Source organism: Macaca nemestrina, chromosome 16 (genome assembly GCF_043159975.1).
Source record: "Macaca nemestrina isolate mMacNem1 chromosome 16, mMacNem.hap1, whole genome shotgun sequence".
Taxonomy (NCBI): Eukaryota; Metazoa; Chordata; class Mammalia; order Primates; family Cercopithecidae; genus Macaca; species Macaca nemestrina.
Window position 1 is genome coordinate 82,771,030 of NC_092140.1, and position 12,754 is coordinate 82,783,783.

Below are 12,754 nucleotides of genomic sequence, written 5' to 3' on the forward strand. Positions count from 1 at the left end.
CTCCTGCCTCAGCCTCCCGAGCAGCTGGGACTACAGGCGCCCGCCACCTCGCCCGGCTAGCTTTTTGTATTTTTTAGTAGAGACGGGGTTTCACCGTGTTAGCCAGGATGGTCTCGATCTCCTGACCTCCTGATCCGCCCATCTCGGCCTCCCAAAGTACTGGGATTACAGGCTTGAGCCACCGCGCCCGGCCCCAACATTCTTTTTAAAAATATTCTAGAATATGAGGAGATAAGCCAAGTGACCAAAAATCATTCAGAGACAATAGAAAGAGATCCACAGGGGATCTGGATACTACATCGATCCTGGAGTTATCAGACACAGACTTTAAATACTTTATTAAACATATGAATGAAAGTTGTTGATGAGATGGAGAATTTCAACAGAAAACTAAAATCTATAAAAAAGAGTAAGAAGGAAATTCTAGAACTAAAACATAATAAATAAAATTTAAATTCAAGAAATTAATTAGGAGCAGACTGAACATAGCTGAAGAAAGAAATAATAAACTAGAATATAGGTCAGTAGAAAATATCTAGACTGAATCACAGAGAGGAAAAAACATTCAAACAAGATAAAAAGAAAGTAAGAGATATTCAGGACATCGTAATGTCAGAAAGAGGAGAAAATAAAGTATGGGTAGAAGCAATATTTGAAGCCACAGTTATAGGAAACACTATGAATCCAATGATAGTCAAATGCAAATAAACTTCACCAAGGTGCACGGTAATAAAATTGTTGAAAACCAAAGACAAAGATAAAATGTTAATAGCTAGAGGAAAAAGGACACATTGTCTTTAAAAACAATAAGGCGGACAGCTGAATTCTCAACCAAAATTATGGATGCAAAAGACAATAGTAAGTCACCCTAAAGTGTAAAATATCCCTGCCAAAGTAAGATAACAAAAAATACTGAAGTTGAAATTTTACAATTTCTAATTCATTTTTTACTTTGTATATTTTTTTGTAAAATAAAAAACACAAAGACAGAAACCACTCAAAACAAATGTGTAGCTTAATAAATTATTTTAAGGCAGAAACTTTTGTAACAGCCATAAAGAAATGAACTTTTCCAGCCACTTGGAAACGTTCCTTGTGTGCTAGCCTGATCACAATGCACCACCTTCCCTAGAAGCAACCTTTACACTTTTATTACACTTTTATTGTAATCTCTCTCGTGTTTATAGCTTTATTACCCCCTTATGCATCCCTAGACAATATAGTCTAGACTTGCCCATTAAGAAATGTTTGATATGTAAATCTCTTTTAATCCACTGCACCTCCTTCTAATCCTTTCTTCTCCTCACACTTTATCTGTTGAAAATCTAGGGATGTTTCACCTATAGAATTTCCTGAAGTCTGGATTTCATTAATCTCATAGTTACAGAATATAGCTCAAGAAGTCCTCTCTTCTCTGTGTTTCCAGTAAAATTTTGGCTGGACCCACAGCCTTGAACACTGTATTTTCTGGAAGAATTTGTCACTAATGCCTGCTGTAAAGGAAATAAACACAAGGGAGTTTCTCAGGCAGAAGACAAGTGATGCTAAATGACAGGAAAAAATTGTAGCAAAGAATGAATAGTAAAAGAAAGATAAATATGTAAGTAAATCTAAATAAATATTGACTATATAAGCCAATACTAATAATGTCCTTATAAAGGTTTTAAATTTTTAATATGTAGATTTTTTTTTTTTTTTTTTTTTTTTTGAGGCGGAGTCTTCACTCTGTCTCCCAGGCTGGAGTGCAGTGGCACCATCTCGGCTCACTGCAAGCTCCGCCTCCCGGGTTCGCGCCATTCTCCTGCCTCAGCCTCCCGAGTAGCTGGGACTACAGGCGCCCGCCACCGTGCCCGGCTAATTTTTTGTATTTTAGTAGAGACGGGGTTTCACCGTGTTAGCCAGGATGGTCTCGATCTCCTGACCTCGTGATCCGCCCGCCTCGGCCTCCCAAAGTGCAGGGATTACAGGCGTGAGCCACCGCGCCCGGCAATATGTAGATTTAAAATACATGAGAATGTTAGCCTGAAAGGCAGATAGAAGATAAAGTCAAAATGTTCAAATATGCTTCAATTGTACAGAAATTGATAAAAGTATAAATTTGTATTATACATTAACCAATGCAGGATGCATGTTGAATCTCTAACATAACCTTTGAAAGAATGTCAAAAGATTATTTATAACTGCTAAGATGTGAAAAAAAAAGGAGTAGTAAAACAAATTTGATTAACTCAAAAGAAAGTAAAGAAAAAAATGTAGAACAGATGAAACAAATTGGAAAAAATAACATAAAAAACTCCAAGGGTTTCAGCAATTATATTAAATGTAAATAATTCTTAACATTTATATTGTCAGACTGTATTAAAACATAACAAGACCCAATAACGCAATGCTTACAAGAGAAGCATCTTGAATACAAGATACAGGAAAAAAAAGTGAAATAATAGAGAGAGATACACCATACAAACCCTAACTAAAAGAAAGCTGCCATAGTTATACTAATATTAAACAAAGTAAATTGCAAGTCAAGAAGGACCCTCTGTAAAAGTGTCAATCCACTAGGCTGATAAAATCGTCTTAATTTGTGTGTTTTATCGTGTAGCTTCAGAATGTATAAAAAAGATAGAATTAAAGCAGAAGCCGAAAAATTCACAATCCCAATGGAAGCTTTTAAACATATTTCTCACTGAAACTGGTAAACAAACAAACAATGATAAAGAAAGTCAGACATGGTCTCCACCTATATTGAACTTACAATGGATTAAAGGATGAATGAATGTAAAATTGCACGTTAGCTGTTTGCTCTGAAGGAAAGAAAGACAGTTTTATAACAATGAACATGGCTGGACTGAGGGAATCAAGAAAGGCCTTTCTGAGAGAGCGACACTTGATCTCACCTAATAATGGCTAATTAGGTGAATGGAGGACGAAGTGTGAACCAAAGAGCATTAGACATTAGGCATCATGGCATCTTCAAAGATGCTATGGTTGGGAGGAAACATGAGTTTGAAGAACTGAAAGGAGGTCCAAGTGACTAAAGCACAGTGTATCACAGTGTATGAAGAGAAGTAGCTCAAAGTCAACCTGAAGAGGTGGGTCAGGCCAGAAGATTCAGAATTTTGTCAGCCATGTACAGATCTTGGACTTCATCCAGAAAGCAATATTACAATTGGATTTATGTTTGAAAAAGATTATTCTAGCTGTGGCATAAGAATAAATTGTAGAAGGTCAGAGTTAATAGAGGAGGCTAGACAATCCAGCAGTTTTCGCCAGTGATAATAGTTTGGATATTTGTCCCCACCCAAATCTCATGTTGAACTGTAATCCCCAATGCTGGAGGTGGGGGCCTGGTGGGAGATCATGGGGGCAGATGGATCACGGGGCAGATCCCCCATGGTTTGGTACTGTCTTTGTAATAGTGAGTTTTCGTGAGATCTGGTCATTTAAAGTTGTATGTCACCTCCCCCGTACCTCTCTCTCGCTCCTGTTCTCACCATTTGATGTGCCTGCTCCCCCTTTGCCTTCTGCCATGATTGGATGGTTCCTGAGGCCTCCCCAGAAGCAGATGCTGCTGTGTTTCTTGTAGAGCCTGCAGAACTGTGAGCCAATTAAACTTTTTTTTTTATGAATTACCCAGTTTCAGATACTTTTTTATAGCAGTGCAAGAATGACCTAACACAACCAGTAACTAGAGATGAAGGATGATGGTGATGACAGTGGAGATGGAGAGGAGTCAGAGTCAAGAGATATTTAAGGGGTAAAATCAACAGGCGTTGGTGAAGAATTCTACATGCTGGCTGAAGGCAAGGGAGTCATCATGATGTCTTTTTAGTTCTTTGGTTGTACAAGTGGGTTTAACAGTGATGCCATTCTCTAAGAAACACAGACTGGGTTTTGAAGGGAAATTAATAAATTCTGTTTTAGGCATGTTGATATTGAGTTTTTTTTTTTTTTTCTATAAGAGATTGTTCTATAGGACATCTCTCAAGGCACTTAATATATTTTCTCTTTGTGGTGTTTTTGGTTGGTTTTATTTGCTTGTTTTACTCCCTTCTGTCTGACATTTCAAAAATGCAATTGCAAGCCTTGACCGTGGGTATTTGTCATGTCACTGCATCAAAATATTGATGCTTGCCTAATTTGAACCTTCCCAGGGAGTAATGGAAACAAGAGGGAAGATGGAAAATGTGTCACTATCCCTAGGAGTGCTAGTGGGGTGCTGAACGTTGACCTCAGTCAGAGTCTAAATGTGTCAGGGAATTTTCCTGGCTCTAGGTGTTAAAAGCCATTCAAGGAGGCAAGATTGTTTTCCTGGAAGATGCCAGACAAGGATGTTCAAGTTTAGGAGAATTGGCTTTCAATGCACAGGGCCATTTCAATGAATTACTAACTAGCTCTCCCTTCATTGAAAATTAATTCTGTCAAGGATATGAATCAGGTGTCATATGAAAAGAGAGGCCAATCAACTCTTCCAAAGCAATTTCTTGTTAGAACACCAGGGTGGGTGATGCCATTTCTTTTGTTCCAGGCTGGTTGGGACCCTGTTGGCAGGTCATTTTGAAATTCTTTCCATGAGAAAGAACACAGTCAGCCCGATGCGGTGGCTCACACCTGTAATCCCAGCACTTTGGGAGGCTGAGGCAAGTGGATCATGAGGTCAGGAGTTCGAGACCAGCCTGACCAACATGGTGAACCCTTGTCTCTACTAAAAATACAAAAATTAGCTGGGCATGGTGGCACATGCCTGTAATCCCAGCTACTTGGGAGGCTGGGGCAGGAGAATCGCTTGAATCTGGGAGGTGGAGGTTGCAGCGAGCTGAGATTGCACCACTGCATTCCAGCCTGGGCAGCACAGCGAGACTCCATCTCAAAAGAAAGAAAGAGAGAGAGAGAGAGAGAAAGAGAAAGAAAGAACACAATGAAGATGGCAGCCTGAAGTGAAGTCTATTTATATCCAGAAAAAAAAGACATGTATTCATGATTATTTCCCTATTTTTTGAAATATTTACCAATAAGCTTATGAGGATGTATCAGGCTCTTTTTGTTCAATACATTTTTCCTTCTTCTGTCTCATGTCACTTAATTCTTTCAGAATTTAAGTTATAAGAAATTGAATTTCTATTCATTAAGGTCTGATAAGAAATGTGTTATGGTATCTGATTTGAATGAGGACTGTAATATTGTTTATGTGGTTAAAATTATGTGTTCTTCCTTAAAAGAGCTTGAATTTTAAGGTTTTGCCCTAAGCCATTATTATTGAGTCTACCTAAAGTTTCAACAGTTGCAGAACTGAAGAGAAGATCTGCTTCCTCACTTGGAATGGAGTCCTGAATTTTGTAACTATACAAATAATATAGTTGGAGACAAATGATTTACAACTATTTCACAAGCAGTGGTAGATGTTCAGGAACTTGTTATTTCTATGGTTTTCTATATTTCTGATGTGTTTGAGGATCATCCCTTAGGAGTCTATAAAGTATCAGCTATATATATCTAGCCTAGAACTGGGTGGAACAATGAACCGTGACTGCTTAATATCAATGCTACTCAACATAAAAGCACCATCAAATTTTGAAGCAGGGAGGAACTTAAACTATCGTGTTTAAGCCACTGCTCTCTGGTGGGCCAGTGATTTAGGATCCTGACTTATTTTAATCCTTCCACCTCCCATTATCTATAAGGAAACAAAGGCACAGAGGGAAGTGTCCTACCAAAAGTCACACAATTTGTATTTCAGAATTCATTTTCCTATGAGTTCTTCTTCAGAAAAAAGAACTGAGTGTGTGAGCTAATCTTTATCTAACAGACTGATTTCACATATTACAAAGGTAAAGTGTTGGATGATAGCACCGGACAGAACTATCCTTCGTGAAGTCCCTCTTTGTGGGCTCTGGGAATTGGATGTGGGCTCTGGGAATTGGATGGCCATTTTTATTTTGCTTTCGTATTCTTGCAGACTCTGTCATAAAAAGGAAGCCATCAGGTTCTTGGATAATTGCTGAATGGAACTAAGGGAAATGAGAGGAGGGAAGCATCTCAGAGTATGTTTGGACTTGCTGCATGCCTTGGACCCTGCTACGCACTGATAACTGAGTATTGAGCCCTTGAGCTGATAAACAAGGGTCTTTGACTCAAGGGTGTTTTGCCATCCTGTTTGCAAGCTTTATGTTTGTTTCCTTTCCTCCAAGAGTATGTTTTCTTACTCCCCATAGGGCCCCAAACCACACATTGAGAAATATGGCCTACAGTTTGTGATTAATGAAACCCTATCTCCACTCCACCCTCCACTCATTAACCAATGATCTCTCCTGGTGCCTGTCACATTTACAAATATGAGAGAGGCCTTAATTTAAATCTGGAACTAAGCTAGTGATTTCAATTACAATATTCTGAGTCATTCTGACATTATCATTGAGTAAAATAGCCTCAGTTTTCTTATCTGTAAAATGAATTCAGTGTTGACAACACTGGTCTTACAGTAAAATAACTTTAAGAAAATTGCTGAAGGCTATGGCATATGACTTAGTGTATTACTATTTTATAATGGAGAGTTCTACCTACCAAAGAAAGGAGTTATCAGCTGCCCATTGCATTGCTGGTAATTTATTATTAATGATTTCTAAAAACTCTAACATTGCAGGAAGCTTCAAGCATCATTACTGCATCACATTTTGCTTTTGTGTTAATGGATAGCTATTTTTCACTGTCATTTTCATGAGTAGCAAGAGAGCACAGATGAACAATTTTAACAAATGTAGGACAATAGAAGACGTATTCCAGACTTTAGCACTTATTATTAATAGAATGATCAAATTCAACCTTATGAGAATGGAGAACTTCTTGGTCACAGACAGTACTCTATATACTTCTTTCTCACCAGTGCCCTCCCCTCATTAACCCACTCAGAGGCAAGGGTCAGGAAATACTGTACTTAGTACTTTTGTGCTTAAAAAATTAAAGAATCCAAATTATCACTTTTTGCTTTCTATGTAATTGAGGAAAAAAGTAATGTTACAATCTCAGGCCATGGAGGAACTTCTATTCACTTCAACTGAACTTCTTTATGGATTAGAATGAGGAAGCCCTTTGATGTCACCAGAGAGGTCTTTTCCTTCTAGAAGGCTTTTAAAAAATCATGTTCCAGGGAGAGTTCTCTGTTCTTCAGACAGTTCTTGGAAGTAAAGACCTCCTCCTCCCCCACAGTCTGGAATAATCTAAGTCAAGCCCAGTTGCACATACTACAGAAGCAAAACTATCCTAATCCCCAATGTTAAAAATGGAAGCAATTCTTTTCTATTGAAGTCACAAGTCCCCATTCTACCTCTTCAGGTTGTACTCTCTCTGTATTCCTAACATGCCATTCATAGTAAAAATGCATGTGCCTAGGGATGGTTCTGTCTGAAGGTGCTAATAGACTGCAGAAACAAGGACATCGGGGGTCTCATTTTATCTTCTTGTTACAGGTAGTTAGACAGACATGAGTGAGGGTGGAGAGGGCTTTTCTCCGCCACCCACTAGGATGTCAGGTGATGGTTCAACAATTATCATTCTGCCTCTCTAAAAAATGTGGCCAGAGCCAGGAGAGACAGGCTTCAGGTGATCCACAGCTGTTAACATTAAAGTGTTAACTGAATGCCGATGTCACGGAGAAGCAACTTCCTGGGCATACGCATTAAGAGACAAAATGGTAGAATATGACCTTCTGGGGGCACTCCACTGGAAAAGGGAAGAAAGCCTGAGATGGACATGCATACAACTTCCTAAACACACTGTGAGTGCTCACTTCCCAAGGGTAAGGAGGGTACTACACGTGTGGGCAGCTCACCCAAAGAGAAGAATCATGGGAAAGGGGTGCAAGATGGCAGCCTATAAAGTCCTAGGATCATGGTTAAACACCACACTTGCTCTTTACCCACAATCTGGAATAAACTAAGTCTTGTTCTTTACGTCACCCACTTCACATTCTTCCAAGTGTTCTTTCCTTTCTTTCCTGTTCTAAAGCCTTGTTTTTGTTTGTTGCTTGTGTGTGTGTGTGTGTGTGTGTGTGTTTTGATAAGAGTTTCACTCTTTTGCCTAGGCCAGAGTGCAGGGACTCAATCTCAGTTCATTGCAACCTCTGCCTCCCAGGTTCAAGCGATTCTCCTGCCTCAGCCTCCCGAGTAACTGGGATTACAGGGGCCTGCCACCACGCCTGGCTAATTTTTGTATTTTTAGCAGAGACAGTGTTTCACCATGTTGGCCAGGCTGGTCTCGAACTCCTGACCTTGTGATCCACCCGCCTCGGCCTCCCAAAGTGCTGAGATTACAGGTGTGAGCCACCACACTCGCCCCTAAAGCCTTCTTAATAAACTTCCGCTCCTGCTCTGAAACTTGCCTTGGTCTCTTTTTCTGCCCCTCAGTCAAATTCTTTCTTCTGAGAAGAAAAGAACTGAGGTTGCTGCAGACCCATATGGATTTGCCACCAGTAGCTCATATACCTACCACCAGTAACAATCTCTTCTTCTCCATGCCTGCCCTTTGGTTAACTGATGCTGTAAGAACAAATTAACAAGTGTGAATGGTGTATTTTCAAAAGGATGAAGAATGCCAAGATAACAGCTCTCTGCAAACATGTTACAATTAGCAGATGTAAAAAGTGGAGGAAGGAGATACTTAGCATGATGTATACATTCATTCATTATTTACATAGCTTATTTATATAGCTTACAGCTAACAAATTGCATGTTTTGTTTTGATATCTTCTGACTTCATTGAGTTTTCCTTTATACAGTCCAAACATGTGCAAAAAATATTTTTTTCATCCAATTACAGATGGTAGTGTATTTTTTTTTCCCAATCAGCAGGGATCTTAATTGTGTAGTAACAGTCAGCAGGAACAAGGACATCGGGGGCCTTGTTTTTGTCTCCTCTTATTTTTCATCCCTGCCCTGTTGTTTGGCTTTAGGTTATCTGATGCCAAGAAACAGCTCTAGATGCATCATATTTTCCATCCATTAATCAATGCTAATCCAAAGAAGTGTTTCGTATACTGAGACATGGACAGGGAATGTCTCGACAGGGAAGGTCTCTTGCCTTCAGTTACAAAACAAGTCATTGTTTATACTTGGAATCTGTTCTAGACGAATTAAAGGACAAAAGAGAATGCACTATCCATTAAACATCATGACAACTTGGCCACAAAAACTCACAATTTATTCAGACTCAGTAAATGGATATTGTGGTATCTGTTATATGTATTATGGTCTAGTGAAGTGTTTCCAAAAGGGTGTTTCATGGAAGAGAAGTCCCTGGGGATGCTTGAAAGAAAGGATTCTAGGTTTCAATAAGCTGAGGAGTGTTTATACAAGATCTCCCTCTTTGAGACTCGTAATGTATATTAGCATTTTATAACTCTGTTAAAAACCAAAACAAACAAAAAACTATTATACTTGTGTAACCCAGCATTTAAAAATACATTTGATCCTGGATTTTTTTTTAAATAATACCTATTAACATATGAAAGCGGCGAGTGAAACAAGTGATCTATAAATTATAGTTTGGAAATAGATAGGTATTTTTAATCAAAAGATGAAGTTTCACGTGAACCTGGGAGGCGGAGCTTGCAGTGAGCCGAGATCGCGCCACTGCACTCCAGCCTGGGCGACAGAGCGAGACTCCGTCTCAAAAAAAAAAAAAAAGATGAAGTTTCTAGGCCAGGCGTAGTGGCTCACGCCTGTAATTCCAGCACTTTGGGAGGCCGAGGCAGGCAGATCACCTGAGGTCGGGAGTTCAAGACCAGCCTGACCAACATGGAGAAACCCCATCTCTACTAAAAATACAAAAATTAGCCAGGTGTGGTGGCGTATGCCTGTAGTCCCAGCTACTAGGGAGGCTGAGGCAGGAGAATTGCTTGAACCCAGGAGGCGGAGGTTGCAGTGAGCCGAGATCACGCCATTGCACTCCAGCCTGGGCAACAAGAGCTAAACTCCATCTCGGAAAAAAAAAAAAAAAGATGAAATTTCCAATCTGAGGTCTGCTACTGATTAGTAGAGCAGCACAATCCACCATCATATCATACTATACTCCACTATGTATCAATAATTCTTTCTTTTAAATGAAAATAACAATAGAAGCAAAAATTTTTTAAGGTCTTATGATGTGTCGGGCACTGTACTAAGTGCTTCACATGCCTTATAACTTATAATCTCTTAAACTTGTGTTTATTTTTAAATAAACTCGAGTAGTACAGGAATACATTTTCATTTTAAAAAGTTTAAAAAAGGTATAAATAAAATTCCTTTACATTTAGTATGTAAGCATCTGGATCTTTTTCTGTGCATTTAAATAAAAATGTGTCTTTGCAAAAGAACATACGTTTCTCATTTTCTAAAACATAAGCCATAAACAGAGTAATGTTATGTATATTGTTGTGCAACTAGCTCTTTGCATTTAAAAATATATGTTAAACATATTTTTATGTGAGTACCTGTACATCGACCATATTCCTTTTCATGATTTCATGATATTTTATGTGTACAGCTCATACATGTATATGCACCATAAATTTTTCATGGGTAAATATTCAGATGATTTGCAAATTTTTCACCAATGTAAACAAACAATTTTTGTTTCTGTGTCTTGTGGTATGGTTTATAGATAGCATTGAATGATGTGGTAACTGAAACAACCATAATGCTGGAGAAGAAATAATCTAATGCCTGGTGCATAAGAAAGGAATCCACAGAGGTCAAAACTAAAGTGAAAGCAGAGACCCCATGGAGCAAGAGATTGCCAAAGTTGTCTTTCTTTCTGAGATTTTCTGCTGAACTCTGGAAAAGTTGAGCTAGTCTAGTGAAATCAGAGGAGTCAGGAAATGAAACTTAAGGTCCATATAAGGAAATGAAGCTAATAAAGAACACCCAACATAAAGCTGGTATCCAAAGGGTAATAGTAAACAAGAAGTAAAACCACCATTAGAAGGGACAACAAAGAAATCTACCTGGGTGCTGTCTAGGGGATGAGGGGAATCTCTCCTGAGAATTCAAACCATTAAACCTGACTTCATGGTAGATTTGCTGTCTAATTCACAATGTCTTTGTGTTTCAAAAAAACATTAAGAATATAAAGTGGCCCCACATTAGTGGTGTCTTTCGTCATATTATGTAAGCCAAACAAATCCAAATACTCTTAGAGGAATTTCAAGTCAGGCCTCAAAGAAGTCCCACTGAAAATGTTGTAAGAAAAATAAGCAGTCTACAGTCAAAACTCACAAAGCACATAAAGAACAAAGAAGCCATAAGTAAAAACCAGCAGAAAAAATAAACAGAAGAATCAAACTCACAAAGACTTCATATACTGGAATTACCAGATACTAAAGGCAAAATATATTTAATGTTTTGAGAAAGAAAGGAAGAATATCAACAATAAGAAATGTTCTAAGAAGAACCAAATATATTTGTAAAAGTGTCACTAGAGAAGTTTTAGAACTTCTAGAAGTAATAAATATACAACTTGAAATTAATAAGGCAATGTAAACAGCAGATAAGACAGATGTAGCTAGAGAGAGAATTAGTCAATTGGGAGATGTAGCTAAAGAAACTATACAGAATACAGTCCAGAGACATCAAAAGATAGAAAGTATGAAAGAGAGTAAAGAGAGATGGAGGATAGAGTAAGAATATTTGACATATATTAGTGAAAGTTTTAGAGAGATATATTCAGATAATGAGAAAAAGACAATATTTGGAGAGAGAATGACTGATAATTGCTTTTAGTTGTCAAAAGACTCCAATCCTCATGTTCAAGAAGGCCAGTGAGTCACAAGTCTGATAAACAAGATAAATTCATACTTAAACTTATTACAGTGAAGCAAAGCACCAAAAGAGAGGGAGAAAATGATTTTTAAAAACAGCAAGTAGAAGACACATCCACCTGCAAAGAAAAGGCAATTAGAGTGGTGGCTAACTTCTCAACAGCAATAATGACAGCAATAATTTCTTCATGCTGAGAGGATATAAATGTCAACTTAGAATCTTATACTAGGAAACCATCTTTCAAGAATGAGGTTGAAGTAAAGATATTTTCTATCCTCTGCTTAGCCATTTCTACTGTATTCTATTTACCTGTTACAGACTGGTCACTTCACTTCTGAACACTGCCTCTGCACTCCAGATAGGAAAATGGGAAATGACAAAGGGCAAGAAAACATGCCAGCTGGGCCCTCTACTCTTTTCCTGGAAGTCCTATCCACATTTCCATTTACTTCTTATTGGCCAAAATGCCATCCCATAGCCTCATTTATCTGCAGAGGAGTCTGAGACATGTTGCCTTCCACTACAAAATGTAGCTTTTGTTTAAAAGGAAGAGTATGGTAGACAGCAGATAAGATACTAATTAATGATTTCTATCTAGTATATCAAGAATAAAACCTGGTTCTGTCCTCAAAGAAATCATAGTCTAATGGGGAAGATGGACCTATATAAAAGGTAAATGTAGAATTCCACACATGTATTTCCATCATCCCTCTTAAACATTAAATGGGGAAGGTTTACTACCATCATTTTGGATCTTTGTTGGTTGATCATTCAATCAGTAAAACAACCAGTTGAGGCTAGGTGTGGTGGCTTACGCCTGTAATCCCAGCACTTTGGGAGGCTGAGGTAGGTGGATCACTTGAGGTCAGGAGTTCACGACCAGCCTGGTCAACATGGCAAAAATCCGTCTCTACTCAAAATACAAAAATTAGCTGGACATAATGACTTGCACCTATAGTCCCAGC

The 12,754-nt window shown here is 38.4% G+C and overlaps 1 protein-coding gene across 4 annotated transcripts in view; it reads left to right on the forward strand.

Annotated features, from left to right (window-relative positions):
- LOC105491714 (uncharacterized) overlaps positions 1-12,754 on the forward strand; it is a 279,924-nt gene that overhangs the window by 135,774 nt on the left and 131,396 nt on the right. The window contains exon 8 of one of the 4 annotated variants that reach the window (XM_071081392.1): positions 5,954-6,390. The exons of the other annotated variants lie outside the window; for them this stretch is intronic. The gene's annotated coding sequence lies outside the window, so the exon portion shown is untranslated. Of the gene's footprint in view, positions 1-5,953; positions 6,391-12,754 lie in introns of those variants that run through there. 4 annotated transcript variants of the gene reach the window in all.